Below are 24,306 nucleotides of genomic sequence, written 5' to 3'. Positions count from 1 at the left end.
CAGGCCTTGTTCTACAATGCCTGCAGGAGGATAAACAAGATGGAACAGCACACAGTGTCACCTGTGGTGGCTAAGAGCATCCCACTGGGGATGGCCACAGCCCCCCACAGCCTTGGAAGTGCAAGCAGTGCCCCTGGCTGGCAGCGAATTGCTATCTCTCAAACGTTTCTTTTTCTTAAGTCACATTCTCTTCCTCTATGTCAAGGCCCACACGGACACTCGCTGGTAAAATACAAGCCAACTTCTGTCTCTGGGGTGGGCCCCTATCCGGCCTGGCAAGCGTCCAACAAAGTGTCCAAGTCAAGAGGCAATTCCTTTCCTCCGCTTCTCATCCACATCCCCTAGGAAAACTGTACCGGGAAGGTAGGCCATGTGGGTAATAGTACATAAGAATCCTGAAATGGCTACTAATTACAATGTTTGCAATTATTTCAAATTTTGATTTTCATAATAACTCTTCATGGTTGTGTTGACCAGAGGGAAATTTTATTCCCAAATGTGCCCATGTCAAATTTGCCATTATCTTCCAGGAAAAAAATCAAATGAGAAGGCTTTTAGAAAGAGATAAAGTTTACTCATTGGAAATTAGAAATGAATATTTATTGTCAGATCTCTGTCTAGATTAAAACCTTTTATTTAACACCAGTTGAAAGTGTAAATTATTCACATGTTTACATTTCAATGACTTCTGTTCTCTAATGATTCCATTTCTAGAGTGTATTAGTGGTAAGATAATGAAATGCCTCATCAGCTTGGAGTATTAAGCAAACAACTAACTTCAACTTTTCAACAGTGGATAAAAAGATAGAGTGGTCTCCAACAACTTATTTCATCAATTTAAAGCAATACTCAACTAACTTTCCAAAACACAGCACTAAAGGGAATATTGCCAATAAGCCGTGGAAATGCATGTCAGCCTCCCATCGATACGCGTGGGACCATGATAACAGATACACTGCTCTCACACAAATCATGGTTTTTGGCAAGATTTATCTTTCCTAGAGGGGAGAATTGGGAGGGAAAAAAAGAGAAAGAGAACATAGTATTGTCCACTCGCCAGCAAAGATGAGCTCTTGCTATTTGAATGACATTATATAATTATTCACCCTATTCTTCTCACTTAGATGATTGCGTGATATTAGGGAATTTTATTACTAATAGCAACGATTTCTTATCTATTTACAGTGCTTTAAGTTTACAAAACACTTGCACATGTTATCCCATTCAAGAGGTTGGCTCTTTCTGGAATACTGGGGGAATCTAGATATGTCTAGAGAAAAATGAATTTGTACATTGAATTCAAGAATTTTATAAGCCAAATCCATTTTCCAAAAATTTCCATGCAGATGTTTCACAATTGCTTCAATGGCACCACACTGTCCATGCATTTAAGTGCCGATAATCCATGACATTTTACACATTCTTCTATCTAATAAATCTCTATTTTCATGGAAACAACGAGGTTTTTTGTGTGTTGTGCCAAGCATAACTGCTGGCCTTGAATAAACCAGAGAAATGCTTTCTTTCGTATTATAATAGGCGTGTGGTTAAGGAGTTAAGACATAATGTCTATGTTCACAATGTTTACCATATTACACTATTTACAAAATGTTCATGAAATGAAAACTAATAAAACACGGAACAAGCAGGAATGGCTACGTGAAAGTCAGAGAAAGCTCTGGAAGCATTCCTCTGAAATCACCATGGCCTGGGTGAGCCGGAGAAGCTCTTGCCGACTGCCTGAGATGTCGAGTCTTGCTTAGGATTTAGCTGCTCAGAGAAAGTAGAGAGGGACCTTGCCCCCATTCAGGGAACAAGGAGACACAGGAGGAAATTGTCAGGGCGAGAAGTGCCAGGCGTCTGGGGGCACTGCAGGTCTCATCCATGTGAGATCTGTGGCCACGTATCTTGAGCAAAAGGAGCAGTAAAGGATAAAGGTGCAGCATGCATCAGGCCAGTTTGTAATCTTGTAGCTGGTCAAGTGTCCCCCAAAAAGAAAATGTAACCTTTTTACACAGTATTTCAGCACTAATCCTCTGACAACGTTGTACGACATGAACTGAACGAAAAAAAGAACTTTGAGTGAGGGAGATCAACAGGGACCACCTTCTAATCATGTCGAGGGCAGATGATTGAGCTCAAAATGAGGTTGGCAGCATAGTGGGGAGGGAAGGGAAGGGCAGAGACAACCATGCACACTCTACAAGAGAGGCAACACAGGACCACCGACTGGGCCGTGTCGGAGGCGAGGATGTGAAGGAGCAATGTTGACTCTGAAGATCCCAGTCCGGGTGCTGGTGGGGTTGCCAGGCTGGCTAGGCTGGGAAGAGACAGGATTTTGGAAGTGACACTCTGACCCCCAGATAGAGTGGGCTGCTGCTCTGTGCCAGCAGGCCAGAATGCCAGAGAAGTTGGGGCCGGTGGTGTTGTCTGCACAGATGTGACAACTGAAACCGCAGGGGCAGATGAGAACTCCAGCAGGGAGGGTGCAGAGAGGGCAGCACGCCAGGGACCCAAGTTCAGAGTGAGCTTCAGCGAGAGTCCCTGAGAAATGTGGTGAGGGGGCCAGAGAGGTGGGTGGAGAGTCAGCCACACAGGCCCAGAGCTGCTGGAGCTACAGGAAAAAAGGGTTTCTGGAAGTCAGTGATATAGAAAAATCACCTCTTCAGCCAGGTGTGGTGGCTCACACCTGTAATTCAAGGACTTTGGGAGGCAGAGGCAGGCAGATCACCTGAGGTCAGGAGTTCGAGACCAGCCTGGCCAACAACATGGTGAAACCCCATCTCTACTAAAAGTACAAAAATTAGCCAGATGTGGTGGCACATACCTGTAATCACAGCTACTCAGGAGGCTGAGGCAGGAGAATTGCTTGAACCCAGGAGACGGAGGTTGCAGTGAGCTCCAGCCTGGGCAACAAAGGGAGACTCTGTCTTAAAACAAAAAAAGAAAAAGAAAAATCACCTCTCCAGTGTTGTACTTATCCCATTTATTCTACTTGAGGTGCAGATGTTGATTTTGATTTTTAGCCCTCAACCTTTTGACTCTTTAAATCAAATATGACATAATGTGTGGAATAAAATCTACCAGATTAAGATATTCTGCTGTCATTTCCTCGCTCATTACCATGCGGCTTTTTATCTAATAGGATGTGCAAGGCATTTCGTGTCTTTCCTTTGACCTCCCGTGAAATAAATTTGGCCAAACGAGCTCTACCCCAGGACATCTCTTTAATATGCAACAGATTCTTTCAATTTTAAAAGAAAAATCACCCGTTTGAATAGAGCCTTCTGTGAAAAGTGGTCCAGGCCCTGCCTGGGGTCTGCATCCTGGGCTTGCTGACATCCTCTGGGCCACTCTCTGTTTCCTGATCACTCTCCTCCCCTGCCTCAGAGATCTTCCTGCAGCCCTGAGCACAGCATGTCCCCACAAATAGGGTTCCTCTTTGCTCAGGGATGCTGCCCACAGTCCTACCAGCTCCCACCAGCACCCACCCACCTCTGATGTCATCAGAATCCAGTTCAGATTATTTCTTATTTATCCCTACACTACCTTCAAAGCTCTGCTCTCGGTCATCACTTCCTGCAGTCTCTCTAAAGACCAAATGATTCCCCCCGGTCCCTTACCTGCAGCCTCGACTCAGAAAACCATCAGCATGTAGTACCCAAAGCCCTCGTCAGGGGGCCAGCCCACGTTACCCCGCTGAGGCATTCCTGTGTGAATTGTCCACACACAGCACACTTGATCATTGTATAGAGAAAGATCCTGCGGCAGAGCTGGACCCGAGATACATGGTTAGCAATCAGCAAAAAGGACGCTAGCCGCTAGGTCAGGGCTCTGTCCTTTGCCTGTCCTATCTCTTGTGTGGAGTGGTCAGGGTGTGTTATTTGAAAATTGTTGTAAGGCAATTCTGAAATGTTTACGAGGAAGTCAAGAAGCCGGAACCTCTTGGTGGTGTATAATTCACAGTGAGGGAATTCATTATTTTTGGACAAGAATAATCTCTGAAGATATAACTGGGTCCGTAGGGAATGATCTTCCATTTCCTTACACTGACCCTTTAAATTAATATTGGGGTCGTCTGCAATCGTTGGCTTGGGAAAAGGACCCTGTATCCTTTTCCATGGATTTATTCCCTGTTCTTATCGTCATGCGCCACTCTGCCTTCTGGTTTCACTTGTGCCTTGTTGCTTCCTCTCAAACAGAAACCTCCCTCTACTTGTCTTCCTTCCAACTGGAGTGACCCCACATCCTGACTTTCCCAGTTCAGTCTTGGTTTTTACCTGTTATTCCAGCAGGATTATGAACAGAGCCTTCTTTCGCTCTCAAAAAAGACCTAGTTTGGATAATAACTCGTAGTGTCATGGTTTAAAGCTCATGTAACCAAGAGTTAAGTGCATATTGGACTAGTGAATCAAGAAGTGCAAGCAGATATTTTTTCTTCTGCTGAATCAGCAACCTTCCCAGCCCCGCTTCTCACAGGAAGCCAGGTGGCTCCAGTGGGAACCCCATCCACCCACAAGACCCTCAGTAGCCAGGGCTAAGCCCACGTACTCAAGCCTAGAAATGCTCTTTTTAATGAACCTGCCAAGTCAACTCACCAATAAGAGAGAATCCTAATACCAGTTTGTGACAGTCAGCTCTTGTTCTCCCCCACATTTTGCACTTACACAGACAGGCAGTTTTGTAGCATGACTTTTGTTAGGCTACCGCTTATACACAGGACTTGAATTTTGTATGAACTGTACTGATTCTGCATTTCACATTGCTTCCTATACATTTTGCATGCTTTACCTTCAATAAAAACATAATTTGTTTAACAAATGGGTTTATTCAGTCATTTAACAAATATTAATTTTACTGGAACTGAACTCTTTGTAAATATTGGCAATACAATCATAATGAATGAATAATGAATAAAGGGATGAACAGAGTCCCTTTTTATATACGGCAAGTCTAGAAGAGAAATTTGATTTAAATAAATAATCATTAAACTCTAAATGTGATAAGCACTACAGGAAAAACACAGAAAGTCGTGTAACCAGAAGTCTGACTTCGGTGTTGGTTGGCGAAGGGGTTAGAAAAAGACTCCTAAGGGCCTGAGGTTTAAATAGTGGATAGAAGTTAACCAGGAATAAGAGGAGGCGGAGGATGTCACAAAAGACAAAAGGAGCAGCCCATACAGAAACTGCGAGACGGGAACCATGTTGGTACTCTAGAGAAATTGTACCAAGAGGGGAAAGTGGCCCAGGTGGTGGTGCAGCCTTTGCCAAGGAATTTAAGTTTCATCCTAAGTGTAGAAGAGTTTTAAGTGGAGGAGTGATCATTGGATTTGCAGGTCTGAAAGGTCTCTCTGTCTGCTGGAGAGACAGACCAGTTGAGGAGAGCACACATGAACAGTCACCATGTAAGAGACTCTGGGAGGCGCCAGGCAAGATGTGCTGGTGTCTGGGCATGCGTGGAGGCGGAGAGGATGGAAAACACAAGCAAATGAAAACGTGCTGTGGGGCAGGGGGAGGCAGCGCTGCATCTTCACGCAGCCGTGATGCCGGCTGGAAGTGCGAGTCTGAACCTGGGTGGGCTCGGTGGGTGGCCCAGGGTGACCCAGTGCTGAGAAGAGGATGCGGGAGAGAATGAGTCCGCAGAGAAGGGAGTGTGCTCGGTGGTGAGTCCTTCAGCTGGAGGTGCCTGGGAGGCGTCCAGGCCACTGCGGATGAGCTGCCCACGTGTGAGTCTGGACTGTGCACATAGGTGTGAATGGGGGTCAGTGACTTGTCCTCTGCTGATGCCCTGGGCTTGGATGAAGTCACTGGGGGACCTTAGAGAGAAGAGAGGAAACAGGCCTGAGCACTTCCAAGGTCTAACGTCAGGGAGAGAAGAGAGATCCCGTAAACGACGGAGAGAAGTAGGAAAGAACCGGGAGAAAGAAGTCCCAAGGAAGGGTGAGCCGGGAAGGATGACCACTGGGCGTCCCCGCAGTCAGCGAGAGGGAGGGAGAGCCTCTCCCCGGGGATGTCTGGGTGCTGGAGATGCACAGATTAGAAAGGACAGCAGAGGTTGTGGGGTCCAGGGAAGATTGTGTTGTTTTGTTTTAATGGGTAGATGTGTGTGTTTGGGGAGATGGGACTTTTAAATGGGAGGAAACAGAATATGTCTCAGGACTGACAGAAAGCATCCAGGAGACAGGAGACTCTGAGAAAATAGAACCAAGGAAAGAATGCTGTGCTTTTACTGAGGAACTAGGGAAGATGAGCTCCGGTGCCCTGCAGGAAGAGGTGCTCCCACCAGGCATGCGCGGTCAGAATCCTGCCCTGGGACTTTCTACCCAGCAGGTGGCGAGGAGGAGCCCGGTGCAGTGATGTGGATGGACTGGGTCAGACACCGCGCATGCTCAGTGGCGGTTGCATCAATGGTGGCGCAGCTCATGATGGCGCCGGGCTCTACTGGCTGTAACCTGTAGTTTGGGCGAGGGAATATTCTTTCCTTTACAACCTGCCATCTTCCACGTGATCTGAATCTCCTCTGACTAAGGTAGGAAATGGGAGGGCTAACTACGGATAGTCAGGATACGAAGTGTTGTTCGTGTCAATAGTCTACTGACTCTTTAACCCTCTGTGTACTTTATTGCTATCTACTGAAAAAAAAAGTACTGATGTCTTTATCCTTGGAGAGGAGATGGAGAAGGTATTTTAGAGAGTATTTTTCACTTGCTCTCAAACTTTTGGCTACTTTGTACGTATTTAGAGTAATTTTACCACCAACCAAGGCTGCAGTTCTTAATACTGCATGGTTATCTGCGTTGCAGTGTGTAAAAAGCTTTTAAACAAATTATGGCATTTGATACAATAACTAAAAAAAAGAAAAAACAAAACAAAACAAACAAAAAAAAAACATCCTAGGCTTGTCACTGCCTCTGACCCTGGTCCCCCAGCTGAAGCCCACCGAAGCCCATGGGCTCAAATTTGCCTGCCATGAAAGCAGGATCAAGATTGAATACAAATAAGCCATTTTTGGCTTCTCCACACTTGAAAACTTACTTTTCCTCCACTCATTTCGTACCAATGTGATATATATTCATAACCACATGTAAATAAATAAATAAAGTGCCATGATTAGGAGAGCGGTTATATCAGATAAACACAGGGGAAATTGTGTTACCAAAGGGACTATCAGTCACAGCAGTTGGGCCATCAGATCAAGGCTCTGGGGAGGGCACGAGGGATTCTAACTTTGCTACAAGCATATGTGGATACAAAACAGTTCTTTGCTTCCAAGGATCTGTCACTGGCATCGCAGCAATACTAAACAAAAGTTATTATTTTCTTTCTTTCTGTTTGTTCCTTAGAAAACTATTTATACAAAATATTTTCTCGATCCAAATGCAGTTTGGATATTTACTGCTCATCTGCATCACAGCATAAGTCGCATTTCAATCAGTGAATGTAATGTGTCAAGATGTATACATTCTCTGTGTAAAACATTTTGTTGAAATGAACAAGGCTATTTTAAAGAAAACAGCACATAGGGTTCTCACGTGTTTTTATTTATTTTTATTTTTATTTTTTGGAGACAGAGTCTTACATTGTCACCCAGGCTGGAGTACAATGGCATGATCTTGGCTCACAGCAACCTCCACCTCCCGGGTTCAAGTGATTATCCTGCCTCAGCCTCCCAAGTAGCTGGGATTATAGGTGCCTAACACCACCTCTGGCTAATTTTTGTATTTTTAGTAGAGACGAGGTTTCACCCTGTTGGCCAGGCTGGTCTAGAACTCCTGACCTCAGGTGATCCACCTGCCTCGGCCTCCCAAAGTGCTGGAATTACAGGCGTGATCCACTGCGCCCCTCCTCTCACATGTTTTTAAATGTTTCTGCAAAAACATTTATTCTTTTGATCCTATCAGTTGAGCTGCAAAATATCTGAAACCTCTTTAACTAATAAGTCATTTTGTTTTGTTGTCATTGCAATTCCCTCCCCCTGCCCCTGGCTGTGGATGAGTTGGGTGGTTTGGGCTGTTTTTAGTTAACTAATAGAGCTTAGTGTAATATCAATAGAATGCAGTCCCCAAACTGATAGACTTTTATGTGCATATGACTTTCCATTAAATAGACAGAGTGACTTTGTAAAGAGTAAAATAAACCTCAGCTCTGTCCAGGCAGAATTCATTTGACTGAGCACTCCCCTTGTCACATCACCGTTACTCATCTCTTCTTGGAAATAAACACATTTACTGTGCGCAATAACTAAACCAACATTTTACCCTCCCGCGCGCATTCACTTTTTAATTTAGAAAAGTCTTGAAAAACATGAAGCAGCAGGATTTTGGCATGCTCTTCAGAATGCACATAAATAAATCTTTTCCAGCAAATTCTCAAGGGTTTTAGGCAAAACTTTGTGAGTGCCAGAGCAGAAAGCTAAAAAACATTTTGGGTTTGTTTATTGAGCCAAGAAAGTGGACATCGTGTCCAAAGTACAATTTGAAGCATTATTTTTTGTATTAAAGAATTTAGTAATGTGTATTGCCAATTCCAAGAATTTGTCTGCAGAGTTTCCCAGGCATGTATTGCTTCTCCAACTTTTTAACTCTTAACAGAGAAAGCCAAACAGGATGGGCTCTAGGAAGTATCGATGTTTCTGTGGGAGCCTCTTTGACTAAATAAGTGGATCATGCATCCAAGTACATTCAGTTATTCTCTGAAGAGAATCAAAATCACAAAAACAAGTACCATGGGCACTCTCTTATCTTTTCCTAAAATCCTCATGACCTGTTTCTTCCTGTTAACTGGAATACGCATCATGCTGTGACCCATAATACATGCTTGATGAATATTTGTTAAATTAAAAAATATTTAAAAGCCAGAGATAACAAATTGTGCTTGCCATTTGTAACTAGTCCATTTTTCCTGTTTGTTGAAATAAATACATACATTTTGTTAAAAGAATGTTTAAATGTGAAAAGGAAAAAAACAAAACAAAACAGGAAATAGGACTCTGGAGTATCCCTGTAGCCCGTAAGACGCACTTTGCTTCCATTCTCCGTGGTTTACCTAAAACTCCTTTCTACCTCTCACATTTTCTAAGCAGCATCACTATTTCCTCTTATGAAATCTGATCTTCCCACACACACCTTTTGTCAGATTCATCTCCACTGCCAAGTACAAGGTACCCAGTACAATGGCTACACCTGGAAGGCACTCAGCAAATGTCTGCCGAGAAAATAATCTCATTATTCTAATTTTCCGCATGTACTAGCTAACACTGTAGGTAGAAACTCACAAATATGCCCAACAAATGCATTTAAACTCCTCCCTTTGGGGCTTCTGGAAGGACGGAGGCATTTATACAAATACTTTCAAGTCATTGATGTTTTTTCTAAACACCATGAAAGATTTCCATAACGTATTTGTGTAATGTACATCGTTCGTATTTGTCCACTTAGGTCTTTATTTGAACATCTGGTTTTCTGCTGCGAGCCTCCCTGTGGCTGGATAGAAGCCACTTTGAAACCTGGAAGCAATGCCTGAGGTTCTCTAATTACCTATTTTCCCCTCAAATAGAAATAAAATTGACTGTAAGAAAATTTGGCAATGATTCATTTTGTGGACTGCTCTGATAATTTATTGTAGCCCAATTTCATCAGTCCTATTGAACTTGTATCAAAGAAAGTTTCAATGATTTAAAGAGAAATCTATCACACAACAAACTGGCTTCATTTCAGATTCATTGCTGTTAGGTAGAATCTTCATCACAGATGGTAGGATCCAGCATCATCTGGCCCTGAGTCACCACCCCTCTTTCACCCTTTCCCATCCCCACCTTGCTCTCTGTGCTTCAGCTGCAACAGTGCACAGTGAGCAACTTCAGCCTGCCATGGTCTCTCACACCACAGAACATCTCACACTCCCTTCTCTGTCTAAACACCAAACATTGCCTAATGTAACCTACAATGACTTTAGATCTCAACTCAAGGGCTTCTGGCTCTAACAAACTATTCCTTACACTTGCTCAAGGTCAAGTTCATCAGTTAAACATTCTTGTAGAATTACTGATTTCCATGGTCTCCCAGTACCTTTTTTTTTTTTTTTTTTAGCTTATAATCATACACATATTACTGAGATTATTTGACCAATGTCTGTCAACAACAACAGTCTTGCGGCTTCCTGGAATCAGGAGCTGTGCCTGTTTTTGTCCACAAAGGAGACACTTTTTTAAAATTAATACATGATAAAGAAATGAGTGAATGGACAACCAATATACCAATGAGACAACCTACTTTGTCTTCTAGAAGGCTAATTTTCTCACTTATCCCAATAAATTTCATACCTTCTCTTTTCTCTTCAATCTCCTTACATTTGTTCCCTTTACCCTCTCCCTTCTATGATGACCTTACCACATGCTTCGTGGAGAATACAGGAGCTAAACCCATACTCTGTCATGTTCCCACCACCAAACTTGTAAACAAAAATACATTTACTCATACCTTTTCCTGAAAACAGAAAATATAGCAAAATGACAGACCTAAATCCAGTCACACAACAGTTACATTAAATGTAAATGGCCTAAAAACCCAACTGAAAAGTAGATACTGTGAGACTTGGGGGCAGAGTGGGGTGGGGAGAAGCACTCAAATGTATTATGTCTAAAATAGATGCATTATAAAGGTATAAATACTTGAAAATAAAAATGTAAAAACACATTCCAAAAATGTAAAATTAAAATATAATTCTGAATAAAAGTGCTGAAAATAATAACGTAAAAACATTCCATATTTACATTTTCAAACAGTAAACATTAAAAGGATGAACTAACTAGGTCAGGCAAAATATCTTTTACTGTATGTTACTTTTAAAAGGCAAAATAGACTTTAAGGAAAGTAGTATCACCAAGAGATATAAAAGAACATTTCATAATGATAAAAGGTCACTGTATTGTGAAGATAATGCAATTATAAATGTGTACACTTCCAAAGACAGCACTAAAAAACACATGAAACAAAAAAAATGACAAAAAAGGAGAAATAGGTAAATCAATCTCCTCTCAGAGATCTATAGAACAATCATACAAAACACTAGTAAGTAAATAGGTCTCATAAATTGCAGATTGACATTTATAGAACAGTATATTCAATAGCTCTGTAATGTTTTCAACCATATAGAAAATGTTCAAAATGTACCACATACTGGAGTACAAACAAGTCTCAAAAATATGAAGAGATTAAAATCCTACATCTTTTTTTTAACCACAATACATTTGAAATATAGAACAAGAAGATATTTTTTAATACACCAAATATGTGAAAATTTGTGCAAGATATCAAAGGGGAAATTGGAAAACATTTCAAGTTAAATGATAAAAATAATGTATAAATTTGTGGCTTATAGCCAAAGCAGTCACAAGAAGAGAATGTATAGCTTTGAATACTGATGCTAGAAAGAGGGAGAAGGGGAATCTAAGATCAGAAATCTATGTTTCCATGTGAAAAAGCTAAAACACAGTCAAGTAACATAACATTAAAGTAAGTTGAAAAAAGAAAATTCTAAAGGTGAGAGTAAAAATCAATAACATGGGAAACAAAAAACAATAGAATTCAAAAATTGGTTCTTTGAAGACATTAATAAAATTGATAAAAACCATATTAAGATTATCATGGGGAAAAAAAAGGAGAGAAAACACCTTACTCATACTAAAAATATAATAACAACATGAAAAAATCCTAAGACATTAAAGGAATAATAAGGAAATGACGTAAACAATTTTTTGCCTATACCAAAACTGACATTACGAGGAAGATAAATCCTAAAGAGCTCATCCAATCAAAGAGATGGATTGTGTGCTAGTAAAACTCCCTGAAAAGAAAATGAGACAAAGGCATCACAATCAGAGTAAATTATGGACCTATATCCCTCATTTGTAAAGATGCAAAAAAATTTAATAAAATTTTAGCAATTTGAATCTAACACTACATAAATGAGTAATACAGTATGGCCTAATGGGGCTTATCCAAAAAAAAGGGGAGGTTGGGTTAACATTTAGAAAGCAATCAAATGTAATTTACCATACTAACAGACTAACAAAATTATGATTATCTGAAGGATGTGGAACAAAATCCAACATATATTATTTATTAAAATCTCTTAGCAAACAAAGAGTTAAAAGAAACTTCCTTCATCTGAGGATGGACATCTATGTTATACCTAAATATAATTGTACTTACTGCTGAAAGACTAAATATTTTCCTGCTAAGATCAGGAATGACATAAGAATATTCACTCTTGTCAATTCTATTCAGTGCTGTATAGGATTTTCTAACCACTGACATCAAGAAAAAAAAAAGAAATTAAAGGCATACTGATTGGAAAGGAAGAAATAAAACTGTGTTTACTCAGAGATGACAATCTTTTATTTAAGAAATCCCATAAAATATGCCAATTAAATAAGGATACTAGAACGAATAATTCTGTTTAGCAAGGTTTCGGTATACAAAAATCAATAAAAGAAAATCAGCTTTATTCTATATACTGATGACAGATGATTATAAATTGGGCAAAAGATTTTAACAGACACTTCACCAAAGAAGATATATGAGTGGCAGTTAAACACATTAAAAGATGCTTATTATCACTCAGCATTAGTTAAATATAGCAATGACTTGCTGTTACACACCTGTTACAGTGGCTAAAAGACTGTGCATATCCAATGTTGGCCAAGTTGCAGAACAACTGGCTTCTCCTGTGCTGCTGGTGGAAATGTACAATAGTGCAACCACTAGAAAAGTTTGTCAAGTTATTAAAAAGATAAGCAAACACATCCTATGACCCAGTCATGACATTCTTAGAAGTTTACCCAAAAGGAATGGAAATGTATGCCCACACAAATATTTTTGAACAAATGTTTATATCAGCTTTATTTGTGATCACCAAACACTGGAAACATCCAAATGTCCAAATGTCTAGCAACGGGTGAATGGATAAATAAACTGTGGTGTATCCATACCATGGTACTACTCAGCCACTTAAAGGAATAAACTATTCTACACATAATGATTTGGATAAATTTCAAAACAGTTATGCTATTTGAGAGAGGCCAGACCAAAAAATAAAAATAAAAAAAGAATATATGTGCACATACATGATTCCATGTATGTAAAATTTTAGGAAATGTAAACTGATATGTAGTGACAGAAAGCAGATCAGTGGTTGCTGGAGGGTGTAAGGGGTGGAAGATAGGATCACCAAGGAGAACAATGGAACGTTTGCCAGTGATGGGTGCATTCATTGTCATGATGTGATGGCAGTTTCACAGGTATGACACACATATACATATGTCAAAAGTCTTCTAATTACAATACATGCAGTTTGTTGTATATCAGTTATACCTCCATAAGATTTTCTTTTAAGCAATTACTATCTCTGTATTTTAGCAGTAACAATGAGACACTGAAATTTAAAAATACCACTCCATTTACAGTAACTTCAAAAACATATCATATTTAGGAGTCCACTTAACAAAAGGCATGAAGAACCTCCATAGTTAAAATACAAAATTTTGCTGTGAGAAATTTTTTAAAGACTCCAATAATTAGAAAGATACATTAGGTTTATGGATTAGAACAGTGGTCCCCAACATTTTTGGCACCTGGGACTGGTTTTGTGGAAGACAGTTTTTCCACCCACTGGGGTCAGGGGTATGGTTTGAGGATGAGTCAAGTGCATTACGTTTATTGTGCACTTTATTTCTATTATTATTACATTGTAATATACAATGAAATAATTATACAACTTGTCATAATGTAGAATCAGTGGGAGCCCAGAGCTTGTTTTCCTGCAACTAGACGGTCCCACCTGGGGGTGATGGGAGACAGTAAAAGATCATCGGGCATTAGATTCTCATAAGGAGCATGCAGCCTAGATCCCTCGCATGTGCAGTTCCCAAGAGGGGTTCGCTTCTATGAGAATCTAATGCTGCCACTGATCTGACAGGAGGTGGAGCTCAGGCGGTAATACAAGCAATGGGGAGTGGCTGTAGATACAGATGAAGCTTTGCTCACTCACTCCCAGCTTACCTTCTGCTGTATGGCTGGTTCCTAACAGGTCATGGACTAGTACTGGTCTGCGGTCTAGGAGTTTGCAGACTCCTGGATTAGAAGGCTTTATATTATTAAGACATGTATTCTCTGCAAATTCATTTATACATTCAATGCAATCCTATTCACATGCCTCATATTCTTTCTTGTAGAAATTGACAAGCTGATTCTAAAATTTATATGAAAATGCAAAGTGCCTAAAAAAGCCAAAACAATGATGTTGAAAAAGAAAAATAAGCTGAGGACTTCACTATCTGAGTTTAAGACTCAGTTTAAGACTGTAAACCATAGTAACTGAGACAGTGCAGAATTGTTACAGGGCAGACAAACAGATCAAGGGACTAGAAAATAGAAATAGACCAACACTTACTATGATCAAGTGATTTTTAACATAGGCATCAAAAGGAACATTAAATTCAACAATGATACTGATACTGAAAGGGAATAAAATTATCTTTACTCCCTACTAAAACCTATACCAAAAACATCATTTCAAGATGAATCATAGGCCTGTTTGTGGAAGCCAAATCTATAAAGCTTCTAGAAGGGAATATAAAAGAATATTGTTGAAACTTAGAAGCAGGCAAAAATTTATTAGACAGAAAAGGAAATAGCCATAAATTTAAAAATGATAAATTAGACTTATCTAAATTAAAAACTGATGCTCATCAAAGGACATCATTATAATAATTAGGCAAACCCCAAGTATTTGACAAAACGTATATCGGACTCAGATCCAAAATGCATAATGACTCATGCAACTCAATAATAGAAAGACAAACAACCCAACAAAATGTAAATGTAGGCAAAATGATGGAACAGACATTTCACAAAAGAAGCAATATGAATGATCAATAACCACACAAACTAGTGTGTTTGTCATCAGTTGCCAGGGAGGTACAAATCAATGACCACAATGTGTTATCATGGCCGTCTGCTAGAATGGTGAAAATGGATAAGACTAATAAACCAAATGTTGGCAAGGAAAGGGAGCAACGTGAACTCTTGTCTGTCTCTACACAAAATATAAAATGGTACAACCACTTTGGAAAAAGTGGCAGTTTCCGATAAAGTTCACCATTTACATATCCTAAGTGTTTATCCATGAGAAATTTATTTAAATAAATGTTACAAATATGCACATTACCCAAATAAATATTGTGTTGGGGAAAGGAATTTATGGAAAGATGCTTGAGTATTCACGGCAACTTTATTCACAATGAATGAGAGCTGGAAACACCCATTGTCTATCACTGACAGAATCGATAATCTGTGGTATAGAATACTGAGCAACAGTAGACAAAAATGGGCTACTGATCCCTGCGATGTGGATAAATCTCACAGATACACTACTGAGTAAAGCAAGACACAAAAGCACACACACTATGTGATACCATTTACGGCAAGTTCTAGAACAGGCAAAACGAATCCAAGATGGAAGCCAAAAGGGTGGTGACTTGGGCAGGGATGGGGGTGGTGACTGTGCAGGAATTCACTGGGAGGGAAGAGACCGAAATATTCAATATTGTGTCAGGTGATGACACAGATGGATAAATCTGTCAAAACTGTACAGTTAAAATGTGTGCATTTCAATGTGCGTAAGTGTCACTTTAAAAAGAGCTGTAAATAACGATAACAGTGGAGTGAGGCAGGCAGTGACCAGAGGTATGGGGGGGACAAGAACGGCAGAAGGCTTATCATCACTGAAGCTGGGAGATGGTGTGTCAAGGTCCATGTCACCATTCTGCTTGCTTTGTATGTGTTTGAAATTTTCCATAGTAAAATATTTGTAAATTATTTGATTACACACAATGAGAATAAAAACATTTTTAATTAAAGGAAAAATAAAAGTAAAAAAAAAGATTCAAAACAATTGGAATTGACTTATACATTCCAGTGATAAGTAGTACAAATGGCAAAGGTGTTTAAAACTTTTAAAGCCAGTTTATAATTCAGCAAAACGTTTCTCAGACCTGATCATCACAACATCCGCAGCCATGCATAGATACTGCACGCGCTTCACGGTATACAACATCCTGATACATAAGTGGAGTCAAGCCTACTGCACAAGTCTGAGTATCATGTGGCCTAATGTGGGGAAGGTGGGGAAAGGGTTGGAGGCTCAGGCCTTGCCTCTGCTGCTTGATGTTGGGCAAGTCAGTTATGCCAACTTCCCTCATCTATAGAATGAGGAAAATACCAGAGTGCCTATCACACACAATTCCTGTGAAAATTAAGCACATAAAGCAATTGCATGTATTACATGAACTCGCAATATTATTAATTAAGGAGTGCAATTTATTATAGAGCTTACCTGAAAAACAAAGATCAGCAGGCAAGCAACAAAAACCTTTTGGAGGCACAAGAACACACAGCCATTTCTTCTGAAAGGCTTGGTCCCTTGAAGAATGTTAAGGATTCTGAAATTGTTAAAGCTGCATATTGTGCTTGCTGGTGGCAAGGTCGGCTTCTAGTGGAAACGTGGAAGCTTCAGCATGTTAAGAGTAAAAAGAAATAAGGAAGTGTTTACCTTTGCTTTGTCTAAATATACTTGCAGTAATAAAAATTCATTTTATTGTTGTATTTCTTTAGGAAAAAAATAATGTTGTTACTGTGAGCCCAAATCTAGCCCATAACTTCCTTTCCCTATTTAAATATTTATTATGGTAATGTGTGTATTTACAAAAATCTAGCTTTTTAGGAGAATGAAATTATATCTTAACAGAGGATTAAAATCAAGCAAAACAGACTACAAACTATGCAATAGAGAGAGTAAACCGGGTGCCTGGGTGATATCGGCAAGTCTTAGGATTCACTGGAAGAAAATTAGAACTGGCAATACTGTTGACTATTTAGCAACTGGAACCAAAGTGTCTATAACCAGAACAGAAGCATGTTGATTCATTTTCTTCATGATGTGGAGACGCCGGGAAGTTTCTGAGCTGCCTGCCCACCAGTGCTCACCACACAACAGAAGTTTTCCCAGAGCCATGCAGGGAGGTGTGAGTTTAGAATCAAGTGCAACTCAGGCATGCTGGCCTTGTCTGGTCTTCCCCAAAAGTCAGAGGAAAGAAGACAGAAGCCAGAGTCGGCCTGGGAAAGAGGCCTGTGGGACTCAGAAAGCATTGGGTTGCCCTTCCTGATGGACAGTAACTGGATTAGATGCTCTCCAATTAAACAAGTTGAGCACCAACCCTCAGGCTTTGAGACAGGCAAGACTTGTCTAGAAATTCACTTTTCCAATCTAGCTTTAACAAGAAAAGAAATTTCTAAATGGAGATGTCAAAACAATTGTAAAGGAAAATGTCAAATGGAAATTTAGATAATTCTGCTCTTTTAGTGGGAGTTCTAAAGCTACAGATAACATGGACCAAAGCAAAGAGGACTGGAGCCAAAACAGACTTAACCAAGATGAGTCATTACTGCAATTTCCAGATCCACCACTCATCTGTGAAAGCTCATCATGGAGAAGATAGCTGCACACGCAGCTGGGCCCTTGGGGTCTACATGGCCCTCGCCCAGCCACACACACTGTGGTCTGAACTATTAGAATGTCTGTACCTCCCAGTACAGATGGCACGTGCCATGATCAAAGACATCAGGAGAAAGAAAAGAGCAGAGCAGACACGGAAATGGGTCCTCTGAGAAGGGCTGATGGCAATCGTTTACTAATGAGAAAATCCGTGTGACTAGAGTGACGGTCCAAAAATCGCCTTTCAGAGAAGCAGCCCGAAATAATGAAATCCCAGCCTCAGTGGTTGAAGGGAGTACAAATTGGGAGCTTCTTATTTTTCGAGTATGTCAAACATCAGTTAATAATCACCAAGTCCGCAGTACCTTCAGCTACAACTGGTGAGTCTGTTCCTGAGGAGCTGTCATTTGCATTGGGTCCATGAGTGATTGTGTCATTGTGTCTTAGTGAATTATTGTGGATGAGAAGTTCAACACCAAGACACGTAACACTTTTTTACCAGGTACACAAGCAGTAGGTCTGTATGGCAGCAACCAGGACATCTGGAGGTCAAAAAGTCTTGATATTGGAAAATTATCCTAAGATGTACAAATAGAAGGTAAATGATAAACCTTTAATTCCCTGCTACTTGTGAACTCTGCAAGGTGCAGGTCAGTTGACTTCTGAGTGGCTCAGGTGGCCTATTGATGAAACTCCACTGACACCTGAAAGGAGGGGCTGGGCTCTTCAACTTTTCCTTCACTGAGCAGGCATAGTGCCAGGTGCTGGGGTGACAAGGTGGGGACTCGACAGAACAAGGATACATTGTTCCCACCTCCAAGAATCTTACCACCCAACTTGGGGGAACAGATGGCAATAACTATAACAAAGCAGAAGAAGAAACCTAATACAATAGGCACAAAAAATATCAGATTCAAAGCCCAGAGAGATTAATTCCATCTGGACCACAGGGGACAGAGTCATGAAAGAGGGGGCATGTGAGCTGACGACTATTAGGAAGGAATTAATGAGGACCCTAAGGAGGATGGAAGCAGTAACATGGAACAGGAGGAATGGACCCATGACACTCTAGCAAGACAGGACCGGAGAGAGATGTGTCTATCTACTTCTTCATCAAGAAGCTCATGACAGACAAGCTGAACTATACCTTAACATAAATAATGTAATTTGCACTTTATTTCAGTAATCAGTTATACATATGTAATTATTTTATATGTGAACACACATAGTAATATATTTTATTATATGTACTTATATAAATAAGACATTATATATACATATGTACATAAAATAATTATAAATATATATAAGCATGTAATTATTAAAGAAGTTAAGAATGATAAACTTAAGCAAATTAAACCATTTTAAATAATACTTTGGATTTTTTTATCAGTATGTAAAATTTAAGATTGGAATAGAGGACAAAGGGAAAATCTGATGATGACTCTCAGGATTTAAGTGATAAGTCATCTCACAAGTGTTGAGTGTGAGAAAACATCTTTGAATTATTTGATGGTAAAGTATTTGCCTTGTCCCAATTGCACACAGGCCTTCTAAATCTAAAGAAAGAGAACACCCAATGAGACAGATGATAAAAGTTAAATGTAAATCCCACTGAGGTGCAAAAACCAAAACAAAAACTACATATTGCTGAAAAGTCCTGTAAGGATCCGTTAAGGAACTCCAAAGGGCAGGATGTGGGAGGCTGCACTCAGCTCTGCTCCTATAAACAAGGGTGCCATCCAGGCACTGCACTTGGAGACAGACAAGAACTGAAGGAATTTCAGAAGGTGACCCAGACAGTTCCAAGAGAAGTAACTAGCTTCATATTCATTTGATCTTTTTACGAATTAAGGGTTGGCATAGGGAAGACCAACTACATTTGATCTGTGGCCTCTTAGGATAGAGCCAGGGCCAATGGGGAGAAACAAAAGGAAAGACCCTTCTGTTGAGTACCAAAGAGAAATTTCTGGCCTGAAAGATGTCCTCTTTCAAGAAAGCAGGGGTTTGCCCATGGGAGTGTTCCTGTGAAAGTTGGGCTTGCGTTGTATTTCTTGAGCACTGTCTTTAGTTTCCTTATAAATATGAATGATTTCATTTCCATAAAGCGTATGAGACAGCGACCCTTATTGTCCCCATTTTACAGATGAGACAAACGGAGCACATAGAAGCCACACAACCTTCCTAAAGTCACGCAGCTGGAGGCCACACAGCCAGATGGCTCCAGAGGCCATGTCCTTAATCATGATGTTGCTATTTGGCAGAAACGTTGCTGCAGAAAGTCAGACCACAGATGGGGACTGGTGGAAACCAAACATATGACTACATCAGTCTACAAAAGCATCATGGTATTCCCACATAATTCAGAAGCACTCCAGACCATTCAGAACCTAAAGACCAGAGCAATCACACAAGATAATGGAAAATAATGACAAAACAATATAATGACAAGATAACAGATGATAATGACAAAATATTCTGAGCATCATTGATTTAGTCGCCCTTTATTTCATAAACATCTTATAATTTTCTTCCCATCTTTGTGTATTATTTGGTGTGATTCTGTGTTTTTTCTTCCTAATCTTTTATTAATTTATTTTAAGTGACAAGTAAATATTTTATATATTTATGGTATGCAAAATGTATTTGTATTTTGATATATGCATACATTGTGGAATGGCTAAATCAAGCTATTTAACATATGCATTATCTCACATACTTATATTTTTGTGATTAGAACACATGAAACCTACTTTCAGTAATTTTTAAATAAACAATATATTATTAAATGTAGTCATAATGATGTACAATAGATATATTAAACTTATTTCTCCTGTCTGATTGAAATTTTATGGTTTTTGACCAACAGTTCCCCAACACCCCCAGGTAATCACCATTCTACTCTCTGCTTCTAAGAGTTCAACTTTTTTATGCTCGGCATATAAGTAAAATCATGCAGTATTTGTCCTTCTGTGACTGGCTTATTTCACTTAACATAATGTCCTCCAGGTTTATCCATGTTGTCCCAAATGACAGGATTTCATTCTCTTTTAAGGCTGAATAGCATTCTATTGTGTAGATATACCACATTTTCTTTAGCCACTTATTCGTGGTGTTGATGAACATTTAGGTTTGCTTTTTATTCTTTTCTTTTCAATTTTTATTTTAGAATCAGGACTGCATGTGTGGGTTTGTTACGTAGGTATATTGCATGATTCTGGAGTTTAGAGTATGAATTTATCTGTCATGGGAACAGTAGATACTGGGAAATACAAGAAGGGGAAGGAAGGAAGGGGGGTAAGGGCTGAAACAATCCGTCTGTTGGGTTCTATGCTCACTATCTGGTGTGAGCTTGAAGACGGATCATAGAGGGGTCCATCTCAGATTCCACTCAACAAGAAAGCATTAGTAATAAGCACTGAGAAAAGCAAGGGTGTGATCAGAAGGCAGAGGAACCTTGAGCATAGTAATGTCGGGTGAGCACTTGCCCTCCACTGTCCCAAAATGGGTTTCAGTGTTTCCTTTATCTCATACCAAATTAAGAAAGTATCAGAGATATTGTCTCACACCTGTTAAAATGACCATTCTCGAAGCGCTGAAACATAACAAGTGTTGGCAAGGATATAGAGTGAAGGCTGCCCTTGCACACCATTGGTGGGAATGTAGACTAGTACAGCCATAAAACAGTGCAGAAGTTCCTCAAAAAAACCGTATGACCCAGCAATCCCTCTTCTGGGTGTGTACCCAAAGGAAGTGAAATCAGCACCACATTGGCATATCCACACTCCCATGTTCATTGCAGCGTCATTCACAATAGCCAAGATACAGAGACAACCTAAATGTCAGTTGACAGATGAATAGATAAGGAAAATGTGATGTGTATGTACACAATGGGATATTACTAAGCCTTGAAAAGTAGGAAATCCTGCCCTTTGCAACAACACGGATGAGCCTGGAGGACATTAGGTTAAGTGAAATAAACCAGACACAGAAAGACAAATGCCGTATGATCTCACCTATTTATGGAACCTAAAAATCCAAACTCATAGAAATAGAGAGTAGAAGGGTGGTTGGTTACAAGACAGGTCAGGGGGTGGGGGAAATGCAGAGATGTTGGTCAAGAGCACAGACTTTCAGTTGTAGGATGAATAAGTTATGGAGATTTAATGGACTCATGGGAACTATAGTCAGCAATACTGTTATATACTTGACATTTGCTGAGAGGGTAGATCTTAAATGTTCTCATCATTGGAAAAAATTGTAACTATGTGAGGTGATGGATATGTTAATTAGCTTGGTGGATGTGATTATTTCACAATGTGTACATATTAAATATACCAAAACATCTGCTTGTACACCTTAAATGTACACAATTGTTATTTACCAATTATTCTTCAATGAAGCTGAAAGAAAAAAGAGTTCAAATGAATATTTGGTACTGATAGTTCCAGATAGACCAACTTCTCAATACCTTAGAAATCCCTACAGTGGCCACAGCCAAATACTAAGTTCAATTATATTTCTCATCTCAAAGTGGGGTGTGGGTAACTCACTGGCAAAAGCCTAGGAAAAATCTAGTGCGTCAGAGCTTCTTAACATGTTTCTGAATAAGATTTCAATAGTACTGGATATAAAGGACTTGATTCTTCCAATTCAGAACCGCTGATACAGGTCAACTACTCACAGTTCTGTTTGGCAGTGGTTCCTAGTATGGTACCTAGCCAAGAGCACACTAGATCTTCATCAAGGTAATGACTACCTTTTATTAAACGCTTTCCTTTTATCAAGTTCTGTGCCGAGCACTTGACATATATCATTTTATCCTGTGAACTAGTTATTGGTGTCTTCATTTACAAATAAAAAACCAAGCTTAGTACTTAACTCACTGCCTTGAATGTAATTATTGCTTTAAAGGTAGTTAGGATTCTTATTAGCTATTATTGCCAAAGCATGCACAATCAGTAAAAAGCAAACCTGAGAGTTAGCCCCAGGACCAATCTGGTCACAAATGTATTAATGAATTGAACAAATGAGTGAGAGGAAGGAAGGAAGGAAGGATGGAAGGGAGGGAGGGAGGGAGGGAGGGAGGGAGGGAGGGAGGGAGGGAGGAAGGAAGGAAGGAAGGAAGGAAGGAAGGAAGGAAGGAAGGAAGGAAGGAAGGAAGGAAGGAAATACAACCAGAGTTGTTCCTTTAATAACAAGACAAGGGAAAAAGAGAACTGTCAGAAGAACAAATGTTAATTATAATATCCAGGGGTGGGATACAGAGGTTTTAGCATCTGCTCTGTGCCAAGCACTGCACTTGTTCCTGAGGAATACCTAAGGGAAAAAGTATGGTTTCTCACAAGATCTAGCCGGACCAGAAATATGACATTCATATTGGAATCCAGTGTCTCTTTTTCTGACACAGAGAGTTCATTCCAAGCTTAGCTCACACGCAAGCTAAGACAACCACCAGAAATTACTGTTCCCAGGGCGACTAGCATTGCAGCAGCTCAGGGGCCCAGACTCCTGGGCACCAGAATAAGGACCTGGACTGCTGATAAGATAACTATATATCCATATTTCATGCAAGAAAGTACTTAGCTCAGGCTGTTTTTTTCAAGGGATGTTTCTCAGTGAACTAAACATCTTTCTGTTTGAAATTGAGTAATGACCCCCAGATCTCTACTTTACCCACCTGAGATTCCACCATTAGATAGTCACTCCTTTAACTCCTGAAAAATGTGAAGTCTTTTACTCTATCTTCCACTACAATAAATCACACTGGAAAGATGTTGTATTTTAAAGCATTTCAGTATTTTAAGACAATGAATTGAGCAAAATCTTCATTTGAACAATTGATTGAGAGAAAGGGACCAGAGACAGAGTTAAAATGGGTAACTAGGGAATGGGCTGGAGAAACCCAAGGGCTCCCATCTTAACCAGGGTTAGCCTCAGGGCATCTCACTCCATTCATTCTGGGAGGTGTCACATCATCTCAACTTTCCCTCTGTATATGCAACAATCACTGGTCACTGGCCAAGCAATAAAGCTTCACATTCAGCCCTCAGCCATGACTTTAGATGGATGGCTGGGAGTCCCAGGATGTCACTCCCTCATCAGAAGCCTCTGTCCTCATGAGGAGACCTTCCTCTGGAATTTGTCCAGTGCCGAGGCTACTGATTTGACTGCACATATTGGGAAGCAAAAAGTTTAGGTCCTTCTTTACCCAGCTCTTCTCACCAATTCCCGAACTCAAAAATGTGTTAGTACCCTGTGCTAAAACATTCAGTGAAGTACCAAGCTAAACCTAGGTATTTCATTCTAAGAGTAAAGAATGTTTGCCTTCATGACGGTTCTTGTTTAAGCGAATAACACAAGCTTGCCATACTGCATGTGGTCCCTTTCAGTAGTTCCTACTTCTAGGAAGCCTAGAAAATGAATTCAGGGACAATAGCAGTGCCGGTGCTCCTGCCAATTTTTATCAACCTGCCCAGCCACAGAAGTACCTGAACATGTTTACTGGGCAGCCACCATGAGCAGGCTAGAATTTGATGCTGGGAACATAGACACAGGTAAGAAATGGTAGATCTCGACTGAGCGCTGTGGCTCATGCCTGTAATCCCAGCAGAGGCCAAGGTAGGTGGATCACCTGAAGTCAGGAGTTGGAGACCAGCCTGGCCAACATGGTGAAACTCTGTCTACCAAAAATGCAAAAACTAGCTGGGTGTGGTGGCGCGCACCTATAATCCCAGCTACTCGGGAGGCTGAG

At 40.1% G+C, this 24,306-nt stretch overlaps 1 long non-coding RNA gene across 1 annotated transcript; it reads left to right on the top strand.

Annotated features, from left to right (window-relative positions):
• The first annotated feature begins 6,331 nt into the window (after positions 1-6,331).
• Positions 6,332-20,089, top strand: LOC105470628 (uncharacterized). Its single transcript, XR_980640.3, has 2 exons — positions 6,332-6,528; positions 19,699-20,089. It is a non-coding gene; the product is annotated as an uncharacterized lncRNA (long non-coding RNA).
• The last annotated feature ends 4,217 nt before the right edge of the window (positions 20,090-24,306 follow it).

This window comes from Macaca nemestrina, chromosome 9, assembly GCF_043159975.1.
Source record: "Macaca nemestrina isolate mMacNem1 chromosome 9, mMacNem.hap1, whole genome shotgun sequence".
Lineage (NCBI taxonomy): Eukaryota > Metazoa > Chordata > Mammalia > Primates > Cercopithecidae > Macaca > Macaca nemestrina.
The sequence above is the reverse complement of the archived record's forward strand: the minus strand, read 5'-3'. Positions and strand labels throughout refer to the sequence as shown.